A 27946-nucleotide genomic window follows, 5' to 3' on the forward strand; every position below is an offset into this window, starting at 1 on the left:
AGGAAAGCGCGTTTCGGCTCTTTGCCGAAGGGCGAGGCGAACGGGTTATTTCCTTCTTTATTTTTAAGCCGAAGATGGAAATGTAAATTAGGGTTTAAAAAGTACGCGGCGGGCGAAAGTCTCACCCCGAATGGGAAGACCGGAGAGGGCCGAGGGAACGAAAGGGGCGGGGCTTCAGGGATGGGAGGGGGAGGAGCAACAGCAGCAAAGATCTTGCAACCTGTTTTAGAGTTGTAGATTGTGTGTATTATGATATTTATGGCAGCAGTGATTAAATGGTTCTATGGGCTTTATGAGTGAGAGGCAGCGGTACTGCTGCATGAGTTCCTAACTGAGGCCCCTCTGCCATTAAATTTTGCATTTCAGGCAGAAATCCAACCGGTGAAGCCTGTTTAGAAAAGGGTGGGGGGAGAAATACCTACAGTGACCACACATCCTTTATTACCAAGGGCAGTTCTTTATTTCAGAAAGCTGTCCTTTAGACTTACTTAACTTAATTATTTTAAATGGTTTTATTATTTATTTTTCTTGGTCTGGCTCTTGAACTTCCCTGTACAGAGAGAGAGACTGTTCTGGCCTCATTAGCCCATTTCTTTAAGGAAAGGTTAAATTTGGGTGCAGCTGCTTAGTCTGGAATAAAAACACAACCCCCAAAAACGCCTCCCCAAAAAACCTAGGTAAGTGGATAGAGCGAAATTTGCCTCTCCTGAAAGAGAATTACTCAGCGTAGAAATTCTGTTTCACCAGATCTGTGGGGAGCCAACTAATTAGGGCTTTGCAACGATCAATCCAATGCTCTCCGTATCATTGGACAGTCTTGAGCTTCAGGGTTGGGTGGCCATGGTCTAGACAGCAGATTTCCTGATGCTTCGCCGGCAGCTGGAACATCCTTCCCCCGGAAGTGAGGTTGCCCCTCTCCCTTCTGGACTTCAGAAAACAATTAAAGACCTGGTTTTGTCACCAAGCCTGGAGCAAGAGGGAGAATAGTCACTTCTGGGGATGGCTAGCTCCCTAGAGTGGCCCTGTTTTACTGCAGGTTTATAGAGAACTTTTAGCCATCAGGTTCCCACCAGATTTATATTTTATTATGTATTATATTTATAGTTTTATATGGCATTTTTAATTATGTTTTATTGTAAACCGCCCAGAGTCCCTCCTCGGGGGGAGATGGGTGGTGATAAATTTGATTAATAAATAAACAAACAAAAAAACTGTGGCTGGCATCTTCAGAGGCAAGGTAGCACGATGCCAGCCATAGTTCCCGGCGAAAGGTTAGGAAATCTGCTGTCTAGGCCATGGTCATCCAGCCCTGAAGCTCAACACTGTCCAAGAAATACCAGCTGTGAAAGCCTACACCTATGCCTTTGTTGCTCCCAGTTTTAGTTCTCCCCTCCCCCAAAAATCATTACGATAAGGTGGGGTCAGCTAAATCTGTTAAGAAGAAACATGAAGCTCTTCAGTTCCTAATAAATAAATAGTCATATTTATATGGCTGCCCATCTCACGCAGTGTGACTCTGGGCGGCATACAAAACAACCATAAAACAATTTTTGAAACATTCAGAAGTGTTTTTTAGGAGTTTAGAAGTTACCCACTGTCTGACCTAATGTGCTGCTGCTCATTCATTCATTCTGCAAATCTAGATGGCTGCCCATCTCAATCAAATAACTCCAGGTGCTTAACAAGGCCTAATGCCTGAAGCATGCATATAAAAAGAACGATAAAAGACACCGGCTAATGACAATCCTCCTTGTGTTTGTGTTGTTGTTGTTGTTGTTGTTGTTGTTAGTTGCTGTTGAGTCATTTATGACTCATGGTGACCCTATGTATGACAGAACGAAATGCTGTTCGGCCTTGCACCATGTGCCTGACTGTTCCAATGTTTGCATCCATTGTTGCAGTAATTGTATCAATCCATCGCCTTGAAGGCCTTCCTCTTTTCCACTGGCCCTCGACTTAACCAAACATGATGTCCTTTTCAAGTGATTGGTCTTTCCTGATGATGTGCCCAAAGTATGACAGTCTAAGCCTAGTCATCTTCGTCTCTAGGGAACATTCTGGTTGTATTTCTTCTAAAACTGATAAACCCTTGTGAAAACCCTTGTGTTTGTAAGGGCTTGCAAATGAAAATGTACGAACTTTCTAGAAAAAAGAAAAATGCAAAAATATGCTATTGAGTGTTTCTGCTGAATTTACTGGCAATCTTTTCTTCAGGGTTCCTTTCTGGGAAATGAATTGAGCGCCAGAGACATTGTTTCTGTATAAATAAAAGCAGAAAACATTTGTTTCATAATTATACCGCCCCCTGCCCTCCCAGTTTGAGTTTGAGTTTTGTCTTTTAGCTCTTATGATTGCAGTTGCTATGGAAACGTTTGAACTTCATGCCAGCCCCCCCCCCCATTTTATACTGAGTATTTTGGTTTTCAGAAATCAAGCAAAGGAGCATTGTTTTGAACTCTGTTGAGCTGAGACATAAACTCTCTCCCTGTGCGTTGGTATGCGCACGTATACCCACAAAGTAATATTTTGTCGTGAGTGTTGTCCACCTTTCATGAATGGCAATTGACAAAACAATCCTTAATCTTAAGAAAAAGGAGAGACAACCCGAAGGAAACTCAAACCACAAACTAAGAATGAATGAATGAATGAATGAATGAATGAATGAATGAATGAATGAATGAATACCAACTAAGAAGGAAAACAGAGAAAAAAAATCTACCTTATATTTTATACTTATCAATCTATCAATAGTTTATTGCAGTCTTAGACCAGTACATATATTTATCAATAACCACTGGTTTCCTAATGAATTCACTACTCTAATATGTTTGAGTTTGCTGTCCTCTGCTATTGGCCTGATTGCGTACATTCATAGATCTGCGTGCCCCTCATCAAAATGTAAGCCATCCATTCACTAATATGGGGGAAAGCACAAGGGTGCACTCCTAACGTGGTTCCAAATTAAATCTTCTCCCAGATGCTTGGCATTGCCAGCTGTTAAGAATCAATCCTACCTTGGGAGTAGTGCATTTCTAGCCTGTCTCTCATATCCATTAAGAATAACAGCTCCTGAACAATAAAACAATTTTCCTTCCATTCATTAAGGAAAGTGAGTCCATGGCATACGCTACGGGGCCCAATATATCTCTCCAGAGACTTCAGCTCCAAGCAGTTACTCAACTAACTAATTAACTGACCAAATAATATAATTCTTGTCTGTTTTGTAAATGTCATTTGGCCAGACCATAAAAGAGCAGAGTTGTCCTGTTTCCATTATTATTTCATAGATCATAGATCACCTGTGCAGGTAACCAGGTTAGAATTTTACCAGGTTAACGATGGTGGTTCTTTCTTTTCTGGGAAGAGGGAGGGAAGGAGGAAGGAAGGAAGGCACTCCCTAAAAAAAAGGAGAAGAAAGAAGGGAGGAGGGAGGGACGGAGGGGAAGGAGGGAGAAATAGAAGGAAAGAAGGGTGGGAGATGGAGAGAAAGAAAAAGAAAAGGAAGGAAGGAAGGAGAGAAAATAATTGAAGAAATGTATAAATTGCTGGTTCATACATGTTGATGTAACTTTCAAGGGAAAAGTAGTGGAATTAATTCAAGATACAACATTTTTCCACATGGAAAAACGATGTATTATGTTCCTGTTCATCTGTAGGCCTAATAGTGCTAACTCCTGATGGATAGCATCCCATCTCTCCTGCTTTCCTTTAATCCCAGCTTGCATTGGGGAGGTGATATTTTCAAGTGGAGACCATCCCGTCTAACAGAGCATGAGGCCATTCAAGAATTAAATTTCAAAGAAGTAGTGTAAACAAAATAAGAATGTCAGCTGCTGATCTAATGAGTAAATCTGGTTTTCAGATTTAAGGCTCTGCGGTCTGCACCATCGACTCAGATGGGTGTTCCTTCAGCTGAGCCACCAATGTTCTAGTAACACAAGCAGAAAACTTGAAGTAGCCTGCACAAAGAAAAACAATCTGCAGCTTCCATAGGGTGTGAGCTGGCTGGCAGAGCTTTCTTTCGGGCAAAACCCATTGGTGACATCTTCATCTCCAAAATGTCCCCGGGTCTTTTGAGATGTATAGAAGCCAGGCTGGACATCTCTTACTACTATGAGTGTCCCAAAATACCAGTTTAAGATTGAACTCGTTTTCTGCTGGAACAGTGAACAAGAATTGAGTCTTAAATTGCCTTCAGGACCTTGGAGAGCAGGCTGCAATCTAGATGGGTCCACCTCTAGTCTCAAGTTGTGGGGAACACATAATCCCCCCACTAGATGCCCGCTCCTTTAACAGTGTGTTGCCATTTCTGATGCTTCTGTGATGGTAAAAGGTACCCCCCACCATATACATATAAACTACATTCACTATCAAACCTATGAGATTCCCCCCCCACACACACACCTTACATATGAATTGCTGAAAGGGCCCTTGTAAGAAAACATTCGCAGCAAGCTGAATTGACCCTGAGTGGTGACAGGGAGAAGACTCAGTCAGGACCCTGTGGTACAGTAAACCAAACTGTTTCTATTCACTGACCATATCTCAAAGATAGTATGGCTAGTGTGCTGACCTAGTAGGAAGGGAATAATAATAATAATAATAATAATAATAATAATAATAATAATAATAATAATAATAATAATAATAATAATTCAAAAAATGCTAGGGAATTCCTGGAAGCTTGGCACTCAGTCAAGTCAGCCATCAACAGGCAAACAACATGGCTGTCTGGAGAATTCTGGGAGTTGAAGTCCACACATCTTAAAAGTTCCCAAGGTTGAGAAACACTGGTATAGATGAATCAGTTGCTCAATGGCAGCTTAGAGAAGAGTTCCAGATACAGCCTGGATGCTGCATTCTGCTGAGATTTGTTTTCCCTTTTAAAAAAAAATAATTGGAAACTAACATTTCCCCTTCATTCTCTGCTTTTATTTCTGTATTTTTACTGTCACCATCCTTCCCCGCTGGTAGATTTTCAAGAGCTTTGCAACAGTCAGACCAAACAAATTCCATTGAATGTCTCATTATCATGTTGGAAAAATGACAATGGGAAATGAGTATTTAGGAGAACGGGTAGCTGGGCTGTGTTTTGGTGGCATGCCAGCTGTTGATCTTCTCCATTTTTATTTGTTTGGGGGGAGGACAGAATAATAAGAGAGATCTTCCATGTGGCAGAGGAGAGAGGGTGATGGAAATGAACGCTGAAGTCAAAGCAGGAGATATATTTTCTCCGTTGTGCTATATTTGCTTGGCAAGGTTTTTGACAAGTGACTAATGGCTACTGCGCTTCCCCTGCCCCCAAAGTCTGCAGGGTCCATGGCCAGAAATCATTATGAGGCAAATGGAGAAAAGGCATCTTCAAATGTATTTTCATCAGGTTAATTGTTCAGAGTGGCTAACAAGCATCGCTCTCCAAATCCTCCAATTCACCAGGGCCATCAGAGAGGAAAAACCGTAAGGGTCAAATGTCTCCTCTCTTTTAGGACGTGGTGGGAAAAGGAAAGAAGGGTGCTTCCAGGGCCTTTGCACAGCTTTGTGTTGTGCACCAGGCTCTGCTCACAGTCACTCATGCCCTGCTCACCTCCCGGTTGGATTACTGTAATGCGCTCTATGTGGGGCTGCCCTTGGAGAGTATCTGGAAGCTTCAGCTGGTGTGGACTGCAGTGGCACGGGCAGTTATGTGTCCTTCTAGAACAGCACATGTTACGCCTCTGCTCTGCAGGCTGCATTGGCTGCCAGTCTGCTTCTGGGTCCAATTCAGGGTGCTGGTTTTTACTTTTAAAGCCCTTGATGGCATGGGACCGGGTTATCTGAGGGACCACCTCTCCTCGATTACATCTGCTCGTCCCATCAGATCTGGCAAGAAAGGCATGGTGTGGGTCCTGCCTGTCAGGGAACTACGCTTGGCAGGCCTGAGGAGGTGGGCCTTCTCTGCTGTAGCGCCCATCGTATGGAACATTCCCGCCCCCCTCCAAACTGAGGTCAGCTCCATCCCTCCTTATTTTCCAGGATTCCCTCAAGACCTGGCTATGTCATCAGGCCCGGGGTTCTCAAGGCATCGGCGAGATCTTGAGATGGCTCCCTTGCTGATCTAATCTCTTCTGGTGTTTTTTTAAAGCCTTTTAATATGACCCTGTTTGACATCTATTTATTTATTTATTTATTTATTTATTTGTCGTATTTTTTTACCGCCCGTCTCATGTAGGACTCTGGGCGGTTTACAGACCGTAAAACAGCATCACTAAACTAATGCAGAATCTATATGAGTATAACTCTATATGAATATGAATATGAATATAAGTATAAATAGAACAATACAGAAATATAAAATTTAAAATCCAAGATGGCAGGTAAAGTTCTTCTCGGAGCCAACCACCTCCATGAACGGCTATCCCCCCTCCCACCCCAAGCAAGGTGGCACGACCATGCTCATTGTTTTATATTTTTTGCTGTACGCTGCCCAGAGTCATTTCTTGTGAGACGGGTGGCTGTATAAATTTGATAAAAATAAATAAATACATAAATAAGTAAATGAAGGCGAAGGAAGCGCTAACCCACGAGGTTGGACAGAAAACCGATTGCTTTTTTTAAAAAGGGGGCATTTCTCATACATCTCGTGCTGGCTTCTTGCATTTCCAAAGCAGCCAAAATTATGTCTGATTCCAGGGGGTGAAGGCACCTCCCTTTCAGTGCACTGTAATGTTTCTGACAAGATGTAGCCTCCCTGGCCTTTGAGTTCGGTTCCAACGGGAAGACACTGGGGTGCTTTTCCAGAGAAGCAGCCAAGAAGGTCGAAGAGGAGTGAAGAAAGCTCGCCATGAAACTGGAGTTCCCACAAACTGTCCAGGCCTTGACTTCTTACACTGCAAAGCAAAAAAGAAAATGTTTCACTTAACACTGCTCTAGGGAACCATTTAATTAAACATTGATGAGTCTGCACACATTTCTCAAAACAGCAAAGGAACATGGGTGAGCTACTGCCAGCCACCCAGCTTCTGTGCATCTACAATTAGACTTTTTTCCCTTTGGCTTAAGAGGGAGGGGAGATGAGCAGTGGGTGGGCGGGTGGCTTCCATAAAAGCTTTCATCTACTGAACAACTGTAACAAAAGAATTTGTGTCCAATTCCTTGTTACTAGGGAATGGGTGCATCTGGCTATGTCTGGTGTGATCTCTTCTTCTGCAGGGGTACACAAAAACCTGGCATGCAAGAATTGTGGGCAATGCTGCCACATTAAGTTTTAATAAGTTTCTCCTGGCAGAGGAGGGGACATATCTAAGGGAAATGAAAATCTTATTTTAGCGTTATTAAAATTAAATGTGCTAACTGTATAGTCCAGCATGTTACCTAAGGGTCCTTCCCCTTCTCTATAGAAAAGCAATAAAGATATGACATTGATTGATCTGTGTCTCTGCCCCCCCCCCCCAAAAAAAAATAAATTCAGAATTTTATGATGGGCACTGGCAGGGAAGACCTTCCCATTCATTTGTTGTAAATCTAATACTTTGGCTCTTTTCAAAATCCAGACCCCTGGTGCTTCTGCTTGAACTCAAAATGGGTCCTAATTCCCCCTGGGTGTTCAAGTGAGTTTCCATGGCTCTTTTGCACTTGTTCATCCAACTTTATGTCTGAAACTTACTTGGTTATGCATTTTAGTTTAGAGTATCTGAGAGGCGTTAAATCAAGACATCAGCCTGCACCTCAGTTGCATTGGCTTGTGGATCAACCTGCAAGAAAGAAGAGATTGTCTTTTTGAGCCCAAACAGAGATATTAGATCTCATTCATCCACTGGAAATTTCATCATCCGTTGGAGGGGGTGGGTAAAAAAACCTAATTTCGCTGATGTTGCTTCCTTTCCTTTCCTTTCCTTTCCTTTCCTTTCCTTTCCTTTCCTTTCCTCTCACCCTGATCTTTGATTGATGTCCTGTCCTTTAATATCATTTGACCCACTCAGCACCCTCTCATTGGCATTTTCTCATCTCTGATTTCAAAGGCTGCATATTGCAATCTCCTAGGCTCATCTTTCAGCCAATGTGAAACAGCAAAGTGCCGTTCCGTTGAATAGCTCAATATGATTTTTCAGCATCCTCAGATATATCTTTCTCTGCAGCTCAATGTCTTGAGTTGTCTAATGTTCCCCAATAGGCTTCCTTGAGAATATAGCTAATTCCAGTCTGAATGATCTTTGGGTAAACCATCTTCAACAGGGGTAGGTTTCTTTTATCTCTGGGCAGCCTCAGCAGCTGGAACTAGCTACCATCTTTATTAACTGCCAGTATAGCATTACTCCAGGGCATTGTGGGGAATCAGAATGGCATCTAAGTCCAGCCACTGAGTGCTTCCCAAAGCATCAAGAGAGAGAAAAATAGGTCAAGGTGAACTGAGATCAAGAAATTGGGGTCGGTGCTGAAGTCCTGAAAGCTGCAAAAAAGATGGTGAAAGTCTCCAAGTCTGCAAGATATGTTAGAGTACAATTCCCAACATGCTTCATGGTAGCTGATCCCACTGTATCTATCAGCAGGCCTTAATCACACAGCAACCAGTGATCATCCATCATTTTGAGAGCACTGCCCAACACTCATCCATTTTACAGGAGGGTTATCTTTTGCACTGAATGAAAAATGCTTCTTAAGGCACAGGGGCTTACTCTGATGTGGACAAGCTTTGGGTTTCTTGCGTGAAGCTAGGAATGGGAGAATTCCCCATTTTTTAATCACCTTTCTAAATGCACAGGGGATTGTGCACTTTGAAATGAACTTTGACTTTCAGAGGTATGTTTTTCCATACCAGTACAGAACAAATCTATCATTTGTTTTTCTTCATCAAGAAATAACAAGAACAAGACCATGGTGTTCTTCAGAAATTTGCGTTTCAGCAATAGTGTAGCATCTCATGTAATATGTGCCAGGCGGTCCTTAATGAGAGAAGACAGCTTTCCCAATACTTTGTTATTCTTAATTCAGATTTTAGGTAAAGGTAAAGGTTTCCCTTGACATTAAGTCCAGTCGTGTCTGACTCTAGGGGGCGGTGCTCATCTCCGTTTCAAGCTGAAGAGCCGGCGTTTGTCCGTAGACACTTCCGTGGTCATGTGGCCAGCATGACTACATGGAACGCCGTTACCTGCCCGCTGAAGCGGTACCTATTAATCTACTCACATTTGCATGTTTTCGAATGGCTAGGTTGGCAGGAGCTGGGACCAGCAACGGGAGCTCACCCCGTCATGCGGATTTGAACTGCTGACCTTCCGATCAGCAAGCTCAGCAGCTCAGCGGTTTAACCCGCAGCACCACCGTGTCCCAATTCAGATTATACTCTTGGGATATTTAGAGTCCTGTACAGCCTGTCTCTTCCAGGATCTTGTTCAACACATTTCACAGGTCTTTAAAGCTAATAACAGACCAATGTGAACCAGGCTTGACCAAGAATGAAACTTCATCTGTTAAGAAGTAGCCTCTTTGGGAAACTGGGGATTGTTAAAATTGTGCTTAGACTGACAATCATCCAATGGACTTTTGGATGGTTACCTGGAATACGGAGCTGCAGAATTGGATCAGGTTCTAATTGTCTCCTTTGGTTTTCTTGAAGGCTTTTGCTCAGATATATGACTATGTGATCAGGCTTCAACTCACTGTTTCTCCCTTTGAGGAGACCTTGGAGCAAAAGAAAAGAAAATATTATCTAAAGCAGAAAGCTGTCACCCAGGTAGGAATTTGCTAAGAAAGCAGTTTTCCTAAATGTTCTTAGAAAACGGGATGACCATATTTTTCCTGTCGCTCTCTTTAAAGCAGTAGCAAAATTGCTCCATCAACCTTCTTTTGAAAACACTGCGGGGTCATATTGAGCCCAGACTGGCTTCCAATTTGTTATTGGATGTGCCAAAAAGCGGTCAATTTTTTTCAGTTGTTTCCAGCCAGCCAGTAATTGTTTCTATTAAGGTTCTGTCTGTTGTCCTTTTTGAAAAAACTCATATCATGTAGTGTAATGGTATGTGGGAATGACCCTGGGAGACAGGAGGGAGAGCCACAGACAGAACAGCCAGTGGGTAAAAGAAATCTCAGCCCACAGAAGGAGGGAAACATTTCAGAGTTTTCCAGAGAGTAAAAGAAAAGGAGGGGAGAAATACTTTCATTCTTGCAAGATTCTATTAATGTAACCAAACAATAAAGATAGAACTAATGTTCAGTGATGTGCTTCTTGTCTGGACTACTTCAAAGGGCTAACAAGTAGTGTGTTTTCAGAGGTATTTCATTGTCTACATGGTTTGGTAGCATCAGAAAAATAGAAATGGGGACTTTTGGTTTTGTTTCTGCGATCTATATCCAGAGAAAAAGCTGTATATTTTATTTGCATGCCCAATTACCTGGGAATTATGCATCAAAAAAGAGAGTGCTATTTCCTGCTATGTCTCATCCATCATCATTAAACATGATTTGGTTTTTATTTTCTTTTTAACTCAAAACTCTCATTAGGCAAAACTTAATATTCTGCAGGCCTGGAATTCACACTGGAAAAAAAATCCTCATTGTTCTAACGATAATCTGCCATGCCATGTAATTAGGAAGAAAACAGCAGCACTCTCTCTGACTCAGAAATTGTTCTGTGACAACACGAAAGGATGCTTGCTAACTTCAAGAGGAAATAGATTTTTGTAGGGTATTTTTCAGGGGTGAGACGTTTGTATTTTATTCATTTATTCCTTTTCCTACCCCCTTCCCCCTGCCAAGCTTACCAATCAACTGCCTGAGCCAAAGCAGGAATTTGAAGTAAAACCTTCCTAATTTTATAGGCTTGGACTGTGCATTGTACTGGATGTAGTATCTATTGAAGCTTGGTGCAACCTCCTAAAATAGAGGTTTCAAGGGCCCATTCATGACTGCAGAGTGAATCTGAAGTACCTCTTCAGATATTAAAGATTTGGAAACCATCTCTTTCTTATTGAAGTATCCGCTCAATTCAAGAGGGGCAAAACTCTGTGTCTATAGCAGGAATGAGTCTGGAATCTGAAAAACGGGTTGTTATGAAATGGTTCTCAAATACAAAACAGCTGGAAAATCATCACTATTGAGTCAGCTAACAATTACGAACTTTTTGGAAGAAGGGTTAGGGTTAATACTAAGCCATGTCGTCTAGCAATTTCTCTGTCTCTCTCAATGGATATTTTATATTTTCTGGGTTCACTTTCCATGCCAAGAGAAAATGAAGGAAAATGGTTCTTCCCACTGTGATGTCTGGGTAGTGAGTGCTGCAGTAGGTATGTTTTATAGAGTCAAGAATATGCCACTCACTCCTAACGGGAGGCATCATGAGACATGCAAAATCTGAAGGTTGATAGAAATAGGCTTTCTAAGCTCCTCCCAACTAAAAAACCCAGCCTAATATTTTGGCTCTTGACTTCTAGAGGCATCCTCGTCACCATTCCCCTCCATGAATGAACTTCTCCCAAGCTCATGCATTAGTGGAACTCCTGTCATTCAGGGAATTCTGCCCTCTAGAAATGGTTGGAAAATCAGAGGAAAAGCCCAATGAATGTCTCTACCCACCTCCTGGGCCAAGCATTTCAAAAGGAGCCTTTTAGAGGAATGGGGAGAAGACATGAAGATGGACTTCCATGTTTGCTCCCTTGCTGTCAAGCCCCACCCAGCTGGGCAAGAGCAAGAAAGCAAGAAACATCCACAAAGGATCTTTCATGCAACTTGGGGTAAACACAGAATGCTGGAAGTGGCAAGCGGAATTTCCAACCCTTGTTGATAGTGTGTTCATTCAGGTAGAGTCTCTCTGGATGATTTGAAAGACTCCTTCCTGTGTTTTGGCCAACGGGACTGAATTGCCTTTTATGAGATAAGCTATCACTGGACTCATCTTCTGTCCCTTGATCGTTTGTGTGAACTCACTTCTCCATTCCTTTCCCAGCTTCTCCACAATCTTGACGATTTGCCATTCCAAGGATTCACCATAGAACATTCCTGCAGGGATCAGCAATGACTCCAGTGAAGCTGGTTTGCTTTCTCCCATCTTGGAGGGCAAACGCCTGCTTCAGGTGATAAACCTGAACTAGGGTGAGTGCCTCTTATTATAATTGACCTTATTGGGCCAACTCCATCCATGGGCTCCATCCATCTCCTGCTCAGTCCAAGACCTAGAACTTGCCTAGTAGGCTTACTGCCCTACTGTTCCCCTCCTGTCTTCTGTGATTGCTTGGAACTCCCTCTGGCTTTTCGCCTCTCCACAGTTAAGCTCAGTTTAATTTTTTATGATGTGTTTTTCTTGAAGGAAATCAAAAGAGCCCTTTGGATGGGGTGTGGGTGTATATATATTATTAAAAGTTTTAAAAGCTACAGTAAGAACTAATACAAACTAAATTAGAACAGAGAAAATGAAAAAGAAGGAAAGAACAGAAAAAGCTAAAAGTGCAGTAAAAATATTAGAAGAACATACAAAAAGAAATAGATATAAAGAAAAAAATATAAAGATCTAAAGAAGCAGCTTCCAATATTCTTCACAGCGTTATAAGTACCGTTGTATTTTAACCTCTTTCTCTAAAGTTATATCACGACTTTCTTCTTCCTATAATCTATCCTGTCTGATCATCAGAACCATAAATCACAAGTTCTTTTTTTCCCCTTTTTTATGCAAAAAGTCCATAAGGGGTGTCCAAGCACCTTTGGGTTTCCTTGAATCTTTTTCTTTAAAACATAAACAAGCATTCACACATATCCAGAAACAGAGTGATAACTAGATTACTTTTTGGTCTTCCTTTTATAGAATAACTTTCTTCCAAGGTATGAAAGGTTGAAAGAAACAAAATGATGTCTATCTATTGTGGAACGCAGAAGATCCAAGGATCAGGTAGAGCTGAAAGGACTCCTGTCTGAAACAATGGAGAGGTGATGCCAGCGGTACTAGGTGACATGGGCCCACTCTCCAGATCTTGGAGAGTGGAGGGCTCAGATCTCCATTGCAGAGGACCTGCATATTTAATTCTCCAGGGAGAGTTGGGAAAACCCCATTTGAAACTCTGGATTTCTCCTGCCAGTTTTTTTTTTTTTTTTAATCGTATGGCATAGCAATTCAGTGTTCATGCTGTTTTTTTTCCTTGCTGGGAAATCCTTGTGAGGTCCAGCAGCCAGATGTGTGGACTATTTAGCCGTGACAAGTCACGTTGCCCGGGTGCACCACAAGGAGGCTAGTCCACATTGGACTGAGTTGGGCTGAGAGGGAGGGATTGGCCCAAGGGCACCCAGCCAGCTTTCATGCCTAAGGCGGGACTAGAACTCTCATTCCACGCCTGATTGGCTCTTGGGCTGAGAGAGAGGGACTGGCCCAAGGCCACCCAGCCAGCTTTCCTGCCTAAGGCGGGACTAGAACTCTCCTACCACACCTGATTGGCTCTTGGGCTGAGAGAGAGGGACTGGCCCAAGGCCACCCAGCTGGCTTTTGTGCCTAAGGCAGGACTAGAACTCACAGACTCCTGGTTTCTAGCCCAGCACCTTAGCCACTAGACCAAACTGGCTCTCACTCCTGCCAGTGAGAACTATCAATACTAGGCTAAACACATCCATGTTCTATCTATAGTTTCAGGAAGGGCATGCATTGACTTGCAATCATTTGCCCTTTGCCTTGGAGACCAAGCTCTAAATGGAGGGAGCTCATTGACAAATTTGTTCTACCTCCAAAGGCAGAGGTGATGAATCACATCCAAATTCAATCTGACAGGAGCAAAAATACGAACTGATAAATTGGAGATGCCACACGGAGCCATGAGGATAAGCCTCAATTACAGTTACAAATATTTTAGTTGTTACAGCTCATTTGCCATGCAGATGCAAAAAACGCCTGTCCCAAACACTAATTAATTATGAGAGACTTTTAAAAATGATGATTCTTACTAAGCATGAATAGCAAATGGCAGGGTTTCTGGTATGCAACTTGCAGGTATTTTTTGCTTGTTCCTCACACATTATATATCTCAGTTCTTTGGGGTACGTATGGACCTTCGTTACTTTGTTCATTTGGATAGAAGGGTTCTACAGCAAAGGAGGACCACAGAGAGTCACATACAGGTGGCTTCAGGAAGCTACTCTGTGGCTGCCAGTGATGGGTGGAGTGATTTTTGGGAATTTTTAAAAAATAACCTCCGAGTTTGGTAGGTATGGAGGTAGGTAGGAATGTGTATACGAATGGAGCTTTTAGTTCAGAAATATGTGACTGAGTCCCTGGATAAAAAAAAAGAATAATGTAGCACTGTGGGGGCCTTCCATTGCTTATTGTGACAGTAGCCTTCAGACGGATCCGGTGACTGAAAAGACCTGGAAGGTCGTCCCTTTCAAAATCCCCACCACTCACTTGACAAGAAGGAGCATTGGTGCCCCTGGTCAACTCTAATACTCCTACTGGGTTCATATATTGTGCAATGCCATCATGTGATTTGGGGGGGGGGTTAGTTCATCCTGATGTGTAAACCTAGCCACTGCAGTTTTGTTTGGTGCAAACTCTAGCTAATTGTGGTTTAGTCAATATACCGTGGTTAAACCAAGCACCGCTTAGTAGGAATGTGGAAACCCAGGCATTGCCAATTTCTTCAGATCAATGCTCTGGTCACCCATCAGAAGCTTTCTCTTCTCCTTGGTCCTTCTATAGATGCTGTCCAAGGTCCTGAAACTTTATCCAGGCATGCTTCTCTACGTTGACTTATTTTTGCCTGTCCTCCGAGCTTTTGTGGATTTGGATTAAGGAAGCCCAATGGAGCACATGTGCAAGACATACCAGGTAATATATTGTTTAAGCCTTACCCTTTTTCTTCGCCACATCATCTAAGCAATTCTTGTTCAATCCTCACTTGTGCTACAATGCCACACAGTTAAAGCCCTCAGAGGAAAACTGCAGTTCATCAGCCCAAATAAACCAGGTAATCTGAAGAGCAAAGAAGAATCTTGATGGCCCTCAGAGTATCTAGAGTGCATTTATACTAAACTTTCTCAGCCTGGAACCATCCAGATGTGTAGGCTTCAATACGCAGGAATCCCTTCAGTGACCACAGAATTTGTTTTCCGTCTAACACTGTTTTTCACAACCTGTTGTTCTTGAGATGTGTTGGGTTTCAGCTCCCATTGTTTCTCAGCTGATGTAGCTGTTGGAAGGCTACTATCAAGTGGGAAAAACGTAAACCCTGTCAGAGGTAGTAAGCTGACGGAAAAACAGGAATGTGAGCTCTTGGCTCCAGTCCAAATATGATTATGAGTGAGTTCTACATCATGAATATGCATGAGTTCTACATCAAGTTCTAATGCTTGTGTAATGTAAATGGAAATCAGATTTAAAGGCCACCTCTGGGAGTTCAGTTGACAGCCTGCATTGCTCAAGGAAGAGATGTCAATTATGTCAATGACTGTCACCCAGCTTCTAGGTTGAGAAGCACAAGGCAGAAAGACCATTAAACAGGGGAAGAGATGGGAGAAAGGAGTTCTTGAATTATACTACACTGAGTACAGGAAAGAAACTGCACCTTCATCCTGGCAGAGGGCAATTTATATTGAGCAACTTCCTTTTAGTGTGCAATATAGATTCTTCCCTAGCTAAGTTGTCTGAATGGCTTAACTCCAGTATGAGCCTACAGTCTGGTCAAGCTGGGTTGGGTTGAGTAGCTAAGAAATTCTGCTGAACTCTTGCCAATTTGCTTGATATCACCTGTGGCACACAACATTTTCTCCCCCTCCCCTCCAAACCATAAAAGCTCATCCAAGCCCAGATAGTCTATTTTTATTAAGGCTGATGACAGCTACAAATAAATTAACTGTCCTCAGAGTGAATTGTGCATACATTAGCTCCTTCGGCATGGATTCTAAATCTCTTAAATCGGAAGCATCTGAAAACCTCTCTAAGACTGATTGGGAAGATGAAAGATATATGACATCTGCTTGTATTGGAACTACTACTCATTCTTCCTTGTAGCTGAAGGGATGCGTCATTTTCTTAAAAGCTTCTCTGATAAAAAATATTTCTCTTTACCATGATCATCAAACTGAGCCTGGCTGGGGAAGTGTCCTTCTCTAACCAGGTGCATTTGAGATGTATTTGATAAGAGAGCCAATACTGACACTCATGCTGGTGGTCCAAGAATGTCCAGAACCCCAAAATAGAAGGAAACTGAACAATTACACTTGGCAGCCATGCTTTGGAGAAGAAGGAACCATATCTTTCTTTGATGGAGAAAATGAAGGCATTAAAAATAAATTCATGCTGGTGGTCCAAGAATGTCCAGAACCCCAAAATAGAAGGAAACTAAACAATTATACCTGGTAGCTATACTTTGGAGAAGAAGGAACCATACCTTTCTTTGATGGAGAAAATGAAGACGTAAAAATAAATTCATGCTGGAGGTCCAAGAATGTCCAGAACCCCCAAATAGAAGGAAACTAAACAATTATACTTGGCAGCTATGCTTTGGAGAAGAAGGAACCATACCTTTCTTTGATGGAGAAAATGAAGACGTAAAAATAAATTCATGCTGGAGGTCCAAGAATGTCCAGAACCCCCAAATAGAAGGAAACTAAACAATTATACCTGGTAGCTATACTTTGGAGAAGAAGGAACCATACCTTTCTTTGATGGAGAAAATGAAGACGTAAAAATAAATTCATGCTGGTGGTCCAAGAATGTCCAGAACCCCAAAATAGAAGGAAACTAAGATTCCAGCTTTACATTTTTGGGTCCTCCAGATAATTAGAAATAGCCCCAATGTCAAAAATCCATGAATACAAGACATAAAATGCAGGGTGTTAGGCATAGTAACTCTCTTAAACAGACTTGAGAAAATATTATTGATTTGGCTAAAAATTTGTGATCACTTAAGGGAAATTTTGTTCTCATGCCTGACATGGATTCTGTGTGGTGAAGTTATCATTTCAAAGGGCGACATTTAAGGAGGTGACATGAATCAGCCAAACATTTTGATGATGGGGTTTGTTTGTTTTTAATCACCTGGAGTCCCTGAGTATTTTTATTCTAATCTGTTAATTGTCAGTGCTGAATTTCAACATATTATTTATAATTATTTTTCAGACTGTAACTCAGGTTGATACGTTTTTATCATTATTTTATTGTAAACTGCGCAGAGTCCCCTGTTGGGGGAGATGGGCGATGATATAAATTTTAAAAAATAAATAAATCATTCATAGGGTTTTTAAAAATAATAAAATAAAATAAAATAAAATAAAATAAAATAAAATAAAATATTAATGTGTGGTCATCAGGGAAGCTCCAGGCAACTAGAAAACACTGATGCTACCCTGGAAGAGGGCCTTGCAATTTTTTCTCATCTCTCTCATATCCAAGACAGCATCAAAACCTAGAAAAGCGGTTTTAATATGGTTGGAACCTGCTCGGGCTGATTTAACAGCAGGCTGTGTAAGTAATGACTCCACGTCAGCATTCTTGGTGATAGATATGTAGAGTTTGGTTTTTTTTATCTGGTCCAAACAGGCGTCTCTTGTACGAGCGAACAATTCCACTGAAGTGTGGTGCGGAGATATTTTCAAATCTCTTTTTCTCTAGATTTAAATGCAAGCTGGATGGAAAAGATCAGCTCTCGTCGGCTAGGCAATATATTAAAATGCTGGATTCCGCCATGAAGAATTCTGCTCCATTCTTAAGTGCTTCTCCCGTGGTTTATCTCATTCATTTTTAAATGCCCCATTTACTTATTGTGTGTTACTTGTTTTGTCACTTGCTCTTGCCACCTTTTCAGCCGTGAATGTTGCTAATGCATCTCCCTTTGTTGTTGAAAAAATTCTCTCCCCCTCTCCTCCCTGGTGGATTGCAAGCGCATTGACTCTGCAGCATAATAAGTACAATGTGCAATTCCACACACATATTACCAATGTTATAAATCAATATCAGAGGCTGTTGGTATTAACTATGGGAGTAAAGCTCCCCCTGACTTATATTGTGGCTTTTCGCTCAGTTACATGGCATATAAAGAAAGACCTATGCAAAGAGGTGGAAATACAAATTAGGTATACAAAAACCCAACTCTTTTTTTTTTTAATTTACTAGCTGAGTTGATGAACGTGTTTCCAAACTGAAAGTAGGACCTCTAGCTAAGACATATTAGGGAGGTAAACCTGGGATTTACTTTCAGCCCAACCCTGTAGAAATCAGACTTGAATATCAGTGGAGGGCTGTTTAATTAGGTGAACTGGTCAGTGTTTCTCAATCTCAGCAACTTTAAGTTGTGTGGACTTCGATTCCCATGCTGGCTGGGGAATTCTGGGGGCCGAAGTCCACACATCTTAAAGTTGCTGAGATTGAGAACACTCAATCTAGACAGTGTCCTCTGGGAAACATCTAGAGCAGGGTTTCCCAGCCTAGGCAATTCTGGGATGCATGGCTCAGGATTCTGGGAGTTGAAGTCCACACACCAGGAACCAATAGCAAAAGGAATAAATGGAGCTCAGGGTTGAACTGTTAGGTTCTTGGGATTTTCTAAGCTTGGTTGTTTTCCTGCAGACGTTTCATTGCCAGCCGTGGTAACAGCATCAGTCAGTTTTCTGCTGCCCATTTTTGCCTTCCTGTTACCTTCTTCATCAGCTCCATTCTGAGCTTCTGGTTGCTATAGAAACAAGACCTCTGATCTGCCTTCAGAAACATGGAACCAAGCCCTTGAACTCCTGTTCCAGGAGTTGAGCTTATGCTTCGTAAATAGCGTAGCTGGCATTTCCAAATATTGACTTCCCTCTTCCAGCTTAGCAGATGTTTTGTTGATTTAATCAGATCCATTCCAGATCAGGTCACCAGGTCACTGATGGTTGCAAAGATCACATTGGTTGGAAACATTGTCAGTTAAAATGAATTCCAGACATTCAGTGAGACAAGGGATTAAAAAGGCTTTATTTTGTGTCATCTTCCATAAGGATGATTTTTCCCCCTTCTCTCTTGGTCTGATAGGGATACTTCATCACCAAGGCAGGTTGCTGAAAGATGATAGCAGTTTGGCTTAAATCATTGGATAGCAGTGGAATTTATTATCCTGCCAGCCAACACCCCTCTAATGCACTTTTTTTGTCTCTCAGACCAAGGGTGGACATGGCAGTAAGGAACCACAAATGTCCATGGTCTATAACATCCTGGTTATAGTAGCAAAATCTCAGAGGCTATTGCCTCTATACCTATAGGAAGCTTATAGGTCAGGTTAAAAAATATAGTAACTAGCTAGATCATCCCATATCTATCATGGCCTTTGGGGTTCTTTGGTATCTTAAATTTATTTTGCTTTTTTGTCCTGCGTATTCCTTCACCTGAGATAAGGAGCAAGTTGGCTGATGGAAGCTCCAGTCATTGACTTAACATTTTGGACAGGACTATCCTTGGCAGGGACGCGGTGGCGCTGCGGGTTAAACCGCTGAGCTGTCGATCGGAAGGTCGGCGGTTCGAAACCGCGCGGCGGGGTGAGCTCCCGTTGTTAATCCCAGCTCCTGCACACCAAGCAGTTCGAAAACATGCAAGTGTGAGTAGATTAATTGGTACCGCTTCGGCGGGAAGGTAACGGCGTTCCGTGAGTCATGCTGGCCACATGACCCGGAAGTGTCCTATGGACAACGCCGGCTCCAAGGCTTAGAAACGGAGATGAGCACCGCCCCCTAGAGTCGGACTCGACTGGACTTTACGTCAAGGGAAACCTTTACCTTTACCTTTATCCTTGGCAAGGTTGAGGAAGTAAAAGAAGAGGAAGGCGATAGATGGAGGAAGAGGTGGGAGGGTCTTCTACCTTAGCTTCAAAGGGCCACCATGTTAGTGACTGTCAGTATAAAACCTCCCAGCTCCTAGGGAATTACTGGGACTCATGAATCACCTGTCCCTTTCAAGATCCCAGCAGTCTTGCCCAGTGAGCCAAAATCTCACAGGAGATCATGCCAAAATGTTGCATGAGATCTTGGGTAGAAAGGTCCTTGACCCCTGCTGTATGGAATCTCTCCCTGGAAGAAACTGAAACCAGGTTTAGGCTCCATGACAGCCTTCAGCTGCAAGTCCCACTTGCTTTCTTGGGAAAGAAAATCCCACATCTTGTGCCACTTCTGCATTCTTGTGGGTTTCCTGACTTAGAGCTGGGATCTCTCTCCCTCTTCCCAGCCACATTTGTGGTAGGGATGGAAGATGGCCTCATTTACCTGCCACAGCACATGGGGCCAGCTTTGCTGAAGAGGCTGCCCAGCTCAAGAGGGGCTTCCTAGTGGGCACATTCTTAAAATGACTTTGACAAATGGGATGTTAGCTGGAGTGCAGTGTTACAGTTGGTTCCTCTGGAGTGGTTTGAGCAGGCTTGCTGTTCCATGACAGCTCTGATCTCCCTGGGGGTGGGGGGTGGGGGTTGGGGACTGCAGAAACCGCATCAGCTTGATTAATCAGAGATTGGTGGCTCCCACTGTGCCATCACATCCACCCCCGTTCTAATGCTGCCATGAAAGCCGCCTGCCTGCGCCGAGAACATCTTGTATCTCCCTACACAGATCAGAGGGAGTGCGTGTGTGTTTGGTGGGCTTGGGGCGGGGGAGGGAGAATCCTTGGCAGCATTTATATAACTGCTTCCATGTTTGAAATAGGCCAAGATGACGACTCATCTCCCCCGGAATAGACGGACAAATCGGTTGTGGTTTTCTATGCGAGAGGTGGCTATTGTCATGATGGTAGGGTGTGTGTAGAAAAAGCATATAAAGCTTCTCTGGGAGGTTGGTCTCTCTCTAACTGCACGTGTGTGTACATGGGCGAGTGCCTGCATTTCTGGGGATGCATAATACGGTGTCAAAACCCATCCTGTGATTTCCTCCAAGTTTTCTTCTCTTCTGCTGTCCTCTGGCCTTCACAGCTGGCTTTTTCTGGGTACCCTCTGGGAAGCTTGAATTTGGTGCCAATGAACCCATCTCAGCCCAGGATGGTTTTCTGGTCCTCTCCTATCTTTATCCATTTTATTGAGATCAGGGCAATCTACCCAGAACTGCTGGGAGGTGAATTCAAGATTCTAAAGATCTGGCAAGAGACAACTAGCTTGGAACTCCAGGGCCACCAAAATTCCACTTGGGGGTGAATTTTGGATTATTCTTCCAACACCTGGAGGTAGATCAGCAAAAAATCCCATTCTCCTGACTTATTTCCAGCAGGAAATGGGAACAGACCTGCCCTCCCTTGTACAATCCTTATCAAGCCCTGCGGAACCCCAGACATTTTCTTTCCATTCAATCTCTATTGTTGTCTCTTCCCTTCTGCCCGTGAAAGCTGGACAGGTCAATTCTTTTGGACAACCCACTCATGAGTTCATGGCATTCCAGGAGCTTCTCTCTTCTCTTCATCTCCCCATGTGAGTTACTTCTTTCTTTTTCGGGCTATTAGACTGAGCAAAAGGTGCTGCTACCTGATAACCCTCAGCAGAAACTAGTTAAAGATGCACCAGCTGTGCCACTGCTCCAAAGGTTTATCTCCATTGGAAAGCAAACATCTGTCAGATCATGGCTTGGAAGGCCATGTCCATAAGAAACCACCTTTTGTTGTTTATTCATTCAGTCGCTTCTGAATCCTCGTGACTTCATGGACCAGCCCACACCAGAGCTTCCTGTCGGTCGTCAACACCCCCAGCTCCCCCAGGACGAGTCCATCACCTCTAGAATATCATCCATCCATCTTGCCCTTGGTCGGCCCCTCTTCCTTTTGCCCTCCACTCTCCCTAGCACCAGCATCTTCTCCAGGGTGTCCTGTCTTCTCATTATGTGGCCAAAGTACTTCAGTTTTGCCTTTAATATCATTCCCTCAAGTGAGCAGTCTGGCTTTATTTCCTGGAGGATGGACTGGTTTGATCTTCTTGCAGTTCAAGGCACTCGCAGAATTTTCCTCCAACACCACAGTTCAAAAGCATCTATCTTCCTTCGCTCAGCCTTCCTTATGGTCCAGCTCTCGCAGCCATATGCTACTATGGGGAGCACCATACGAGCAACCACCTAGTACCAACAAAATGAATGTTGGAGACTTGTTCTGGAAACTGCACAAGCATTTGACATCTGGTACTTCCAGGAAAAAGAGACCCAGTGAAACCCATTGTTCAGTTAGCTTCTCCGTGTCACGGATGTGGTGAGAAGAAGTGGTTCTTCTCCTCTCCCTTATTGAGAACAACCTTACAAAGATGGCTGTTTTAGGGAGTTGCAAGTGATACAGCATTTGATTCTACTATTGATGCCGTGCCCCTATTATTATCTTGCCATTGCCATGAAAAATCTAATCAAAGTACTGTACATGTTAGCCCCGTGATGTAAACCAGACCAAGAAACAATGCCACGGAAGTCTAAAACTACTTTTATTAAGATGGACTACCGCAACAGAATTGTGCAGGTCTGCTGACGCTTTACCTCCTCTGTTTCTGGTAGTCATGTGAATTGGTGGGTGGTGGGGGTATCTCTCTGACATGTTTATGCTTCCCTTCTTGTTTTGGATTCAAGCCATGTTTTGTTCCTCGTTGCTTTGGTAACAGATCTCTCTTCTCTCCATCAAGATCACGGTCTTTATTCTCTACAGTGCCTTACAACTCCCCAATTTCAAAACCATTGCTTAATATAGAAATAAAAGCATATTCATGCTTCCCCATATTTTTCTCAACCAATCCTTTCAAATATAAAAATAGCAGAGTGAAGAAAACATTTGAACTCAACTTCTTCTGTTTCCTGTTCACAAGAACCTGGTGAATTGGGTCATCTTTTTAACAGTGATGTTTCCCACCAGCTTCTGCAGGCTTTAGGGTTTGGACTATAAGCCATGTTTAATATGGTGATTAATTAATCAGAGATATGATTAAAAGGATGCTGGAAATTCAGGTCGTCCTGAGTTGAGTTGACTCCTGGTGACTTTATGGATAGATGTGATGGAATGTGTTCCTGAAGGAGGGGGTGATGTGGTGGATTTCAGTGCTGTGCTGATTCCCAGGAAGGAGGGAGCACATTCCAGGCAGATAAGAGGATTCACAGTCTGGAGACTGTTGCTGGGAAATTTAAGAGGTTCAAGGTAGCTCCGCCCTAGAGTCTCCCAGGTTGTTTACTCTTAGGTCAGTTAGAGTAAGTTTAGTCTGGCAAGTTTCTGTCTGTATGGTGAAAGCAGTAAAGAACTGGAACTTGGAACACACTGATTCAAAATTGTTCTTGGGCTGGCCCTGACAATATACCATAGTTTTCTATTTCTTCTTCTGGGGTAGTTTTATTTTTACTTCTCAGCCTAGTTTACAGCCCTGGTGGTATTTCATGCAAGTCCTAACTTGACTTGATCCCAGGTCCTAAACTGACCATCAGGCTTGACTTTTCTGAGCCCAGTTGAGGCCGACCAAGTGCAGCCACATAAAACTTTACATTAGTTAGCTAACTAAAACAATCAAGCTAGTTTGTACTAATTTTGGCAAATCCTATCTGAAAACTTCACCACTGTCTCTGTCCTGTTTGGGTGAAAAAACTTGCAGATAAAGTTCTTCCGATCCACCTGAAATCTTGGCTAAAAGAAGAAGAATGAGCTCCAGATGGGAGTTCATATTACAAGCAACATCTGGACCATTGTCTCTACATTTGTTGAGCCACATGGCAGATGTGCTTAAAATACAGGATTTGTTAGATGGAATAGCCCATTCTAGATACAGCCAAGCTGAATTATTTTTTTTTCCAAGAGAAAAGTTTTATAAAACATTATTAGATATCTCCTTCCTCCTCCTCCTCCTCCTCCTCCTCCTCCTCCTCCTCCTCCTCCTCCTCCTCCTCCTCCTCCTCCTCCTCCTGTAGAATTCTTAGAGACTCAGGGAGTTGAATAGGTTTAGTGTTTGGGAGGGAAGGTGAAGGTGAAGTAGAGATACAGTTGGACTCTTATGCATCTGAAGGGTTGGCACATAGGAGGAGGTTACAGCTCTTCTCTACCATTACAGTGTTCGACAGTTAAAACTCAAAATACAGAAAAGGGGGTTCTAATGGAATGTTGGAGAAATGAGGAGGAAGAGGAGGCAATAATTATTCAAGCGTGACCTTGGCTGATTTCAAAAAAAATGCTAAGACCTGGTTAGTTTTTTTTTTTAATCGTATGGCATAGCAGTTGGGTGTTCATGCTGCTTTTCCTTGCTGGGAAATCCTTGTGAGGTCCAGCAGCCAGATGCGTAGACTATTTAGCAGTGACAAGTCCCGTTGCCCGGGTGCACCACAAGGAGGCTAGTCCACATTGGACCGAGTTGGGCTGAGAGAGAGGGACTGGCCCAAGGTCGCCCAGCCGTCTTTCATGCCTAAGGCGGGACTAGAACTCTCCTACCACACCTGATTGGCTCTTGGGCTGAGAGAGAGGAACTGGCCCAAGGTCACCCAGCTGGCTTTTGTGCCTAAGGCGGGACTAGAACTCTCATTCCACGCCTGATTGGCTCTTAGGCTGAGAGAGAGGAACTGGCCCAAGGTCGCCCAGCCGGCTTTCATGCCTGAGGCGGGACTAGAACTCTCATTCCACGCCTGCTTGGCTCTTGGGCTGAGAGAGAGGGACTGGCCCAAGGTCACCCAGCCGGCTTTCATGCCTGAGGCGGGACTAGAGCTCACAGACTCCTGGTTTCTAGCCCGTTGCCTTAACCACTAGACCAAACTGGCTCTCCACCTGGTTAGTATTTGAATGGGAGACCTTTAGGAGATTCCAAGGCTGTATGCTGGATATCAAGTATTAAAAAAAATGCCCATGGTGGATACAGAGAACAGGTCAATTGGAAGAAAGAAAGGATAGATGTCCTTGAAAAAGGACCTTTCAAAATGCCTGACTGTTTTTCTGCTATTCAAGGACTTTCTCTCCAGTGTTTACACTGAAGAGCAATCTGAATAACAATAAGAAGTTCATTAAAGTAGTGGGGGATGATTCTACTATTATCAGTCTCCTGAAAGAGCAGTGGCAAAGATTGGAATCAAAAGAAGGATGGGTTTCTTCTCTGCTAACTGATAACGTGCATCCATAATACTGATGACAAGATCACAGACACAAGCTGCCATGTCCCTCAGAGCATTATGAATTAGATTTCACCTGGAATAAGGGCCAGCTTGAAAAAGGCAAGGTCTTACTCACTTCTCCTCTCCCCCACTCCACAACACAGTTCTGCAGATGAATTTGCACAATGTGCTAGTCTAAACTGAAATGGAGTGGGGCATTTTATTGTGGGAACTCAGCCATTGATTAAGCATGTGGTGTTAAGCATTGTGCTAAACACCTAATATGGTTTTGTTGTCCAGGCACAGCATGCTAGATGATTTGAACACAGCGTTCTTCTTTCTTAAGCCAACTGTAGAGTTTAGCTTGTTCAATAAATCCAGCCTCTGAGCCCCCATCTTGACTGCTGCTGCTTATTAATGTTGATCCAGAATGTTGCTATTTTTTTTCTAATCATTTCCTGTGAAATGTTATCATTTTCAAAGGATAACAGAATGTCAGGTTGGGTGCAAGCTCCTGACACTTGCTTTTAAGAGAAGTTTGAGAAGTCACAAGAAGCTCATTGGTATTTCCTGTGGTTGGTCTTGCAGTCCTCTATCTAAGACCCTCCTTGGTGATCCTCACATCACTAAAATCCCAAGGAAAGGTCTCAGTTGGTCCCCCCACTCCATAGGGCAGTAAGGAACAACTCTCTATAGACATGCATGTGTCAACATGTTATGAGAACACAGCTCATTTGATTAGTTTAGAATTCAAAGTGTGATGCAGACTGAGAAAATCGGTTAAGCTGGACAGACACAACCCATGGATACTAGGTAGGGGGAGCAACAGGACATAGCAGGGCTACTTTCATGCTTGACTTGTGGTCATCCTAGAGGGCATCTAATTGGCTTCTGTAGGAAAGTAGATATCACTCCAAAGAACCACCATTCATGAATGAGTAAATCCCTGCTCAGTGCCCTTCAGGGTTCCATGACAGCATGACAAAGCTTGTGCTTCAGACTGTTTCACTCCAGTGTTTTTTTCAACATCTTGGAAAAAGGCTCTCAAGAGTAAGCTGTAGCTTAGGGCACCATCTGTGGTTACCATCGAGTTCCATGAATCTAAAATATTAACTGGGAAATGGGTGTACTGAGTTCCAGAAAGATCCGAACCAGATGTTCAGCCACTCTACCTTTGCAGGCACTGTGAAAAGGCAGGTTACAGCAGATCATCTTTCCTGTCCCTAAATAGAGGAAGACTTCAATATTGCTCCTTTTGAAGACCCTTCCATCAGTCTTGTTGGAAGGCACATTCAGGTGAAACATATTCATTGAGCAACTGTGCCCATAGGCAGGGGAGGTGGGTTGGTGAGTCATGTGCTGCCATGACGTTCTTAATATAGGGACTCTCAAAGGAAACCTATTGTCTCCTTCTAGTCTTCGTGACTAATAGGACCAATGTATTCTCCTTGCAAACACTTATCCAGAAAGGACATTGATCTTTGCTAAATAACATGAGTGAAAGAAGCGCCAGGCAATGCCCTTCTTTGTGATGGAAATGAAGGCACATATACAAAGAAATCCAACCACATTAGGCCATCTATAATCCACAGATAGGTTCCACATTTGAGAATGGCACTGAGTCATTCTGAGCTTCTCAAGAAGAATGGTATGATTCCATCCATTTTTAGAAGGAGACACAAAGGAATGCATTCTGGAGAAGACAGGAGACCAAGATGACATGGTGTCTCAAAGATGGCACCTCACAAAAATACTAGAGCAACAAGAAAATACTTGGTCTATGGAGAAATGCTGTGTAATTATTTATATGGTACCCAGGTGGACAACCTTTTATTACTTTTAGAACGCCTAAAAATGTAAATATTCTCCATTTGTTCCAATGGATGAATTAAAGAGGTAAGTAATTTAGGGGTCTTCCTGTCTTCAGCTTTCCATGAACTTCTTACTTTCCAGGGAAGCTCATTTCCTTCCAAGAAGAAAATTGTGAGCCTTTGGCTCACCAATAACCTGGTGGCCTCAGCCATTAATTTTATAGTTCAAGCTGTTGTCAGAACCCATGGAGCTCCATTAACTTTTAACTCTGATCGAGTGCTAGTGATTGGCCAGGAATGAAATGCTTGGTTAGCATAAGCTAGAGTAATTATGGAGTTCACCAGAAAATATAGTCCTTAATTAGCTTTACAATGTGAAGAAAATGAATTACAAACTAACTGCGTAATTCATGGCTTGCTTCCAGTTAATTTGATGTGATGATGCATGAAGTTCAACTTCCCTTCTGTTTGCTGCTAAACACAATGTTTACCTCAGTGCAATTCAACCTGGCGGAGACTGGAAGTCATCAAAGACAATCACTGTATAAACTGAACTGAACTGAAAGCTGCTCGGAATATTCCTGATGCTTTCACTAGATTTTGGGCTGGAAAAGGTCAAGAACAACCAGGGAAAAACTTGGTGTATTTGCCTAGGCCATGGATAAGCAACATTTGATAATACTCCACAAATGGTTGAACTCTTAAGTTCCATCTACCCCAAAGCCAACGATGAAGAAGGCAAGAGTCCAGACTTGCCTAGTGAGCCAACTTTGTGTCACTAGAAGAATGAAGAACCTTGTTTTCCAGATGTTGCTGTGCAGCTCCCAACAGTCCAGCTTGGCCAAGAGTAATGGATGCAGGGAGATATAACTCAGCAATCTGTAGAAGGCCATGGGATTCCCAAGCATTCCCAGGAGCTGAAATGGTTCAGCTCACACAGATTGGCAACTGTTGTTTCTCACTGGAAGGGCTACAAAGATCTCCTGTTTGGGCATGAGCTTTGCTTTGGTTGGTTTCAGGCTTTCACTCTTAGCGATGGATCCAGATTGATAGCTGAATTCCTCACTGAGAGCTTCCATATTACATTATGATACCACGTCATGCTTTTCATGATTAGGAACAGTCCAAAATAAAAACTGCTTTGATCTGAGCATGAATCCTGGGGATTTCATCCC

General features: G+C 42.9%; 1 long non-coding RNA gene across 1 annotated transcript in view; it reads left to right on the forward strand.

The window, feature by feature from the left end:
* LOC134505800 (uncharacterized) overlaps positions 1-27946 on the forward strand; it is a 219818-nt gene that overhangs the window by 97702 nt on the left and 94170 nt on the right. The gene's annotated exons all lie outside the window — the stretch shown is intronic.

This window comes from Candoia aspera, chromosome 15, assembly GCF_035149785.1.
Source record: "Candoia aspera isolate rCanAsp1 chromosome 15, rCanAsp1.hap2, whole genome shotgun sequence".
Classification (NCBI taxonomy): domain Eukaryota; kingdom Metazoa; phylum Chordata; class Lepidosauria; order Squamata; family Boidae; genus Candoia; species Candoia aspera.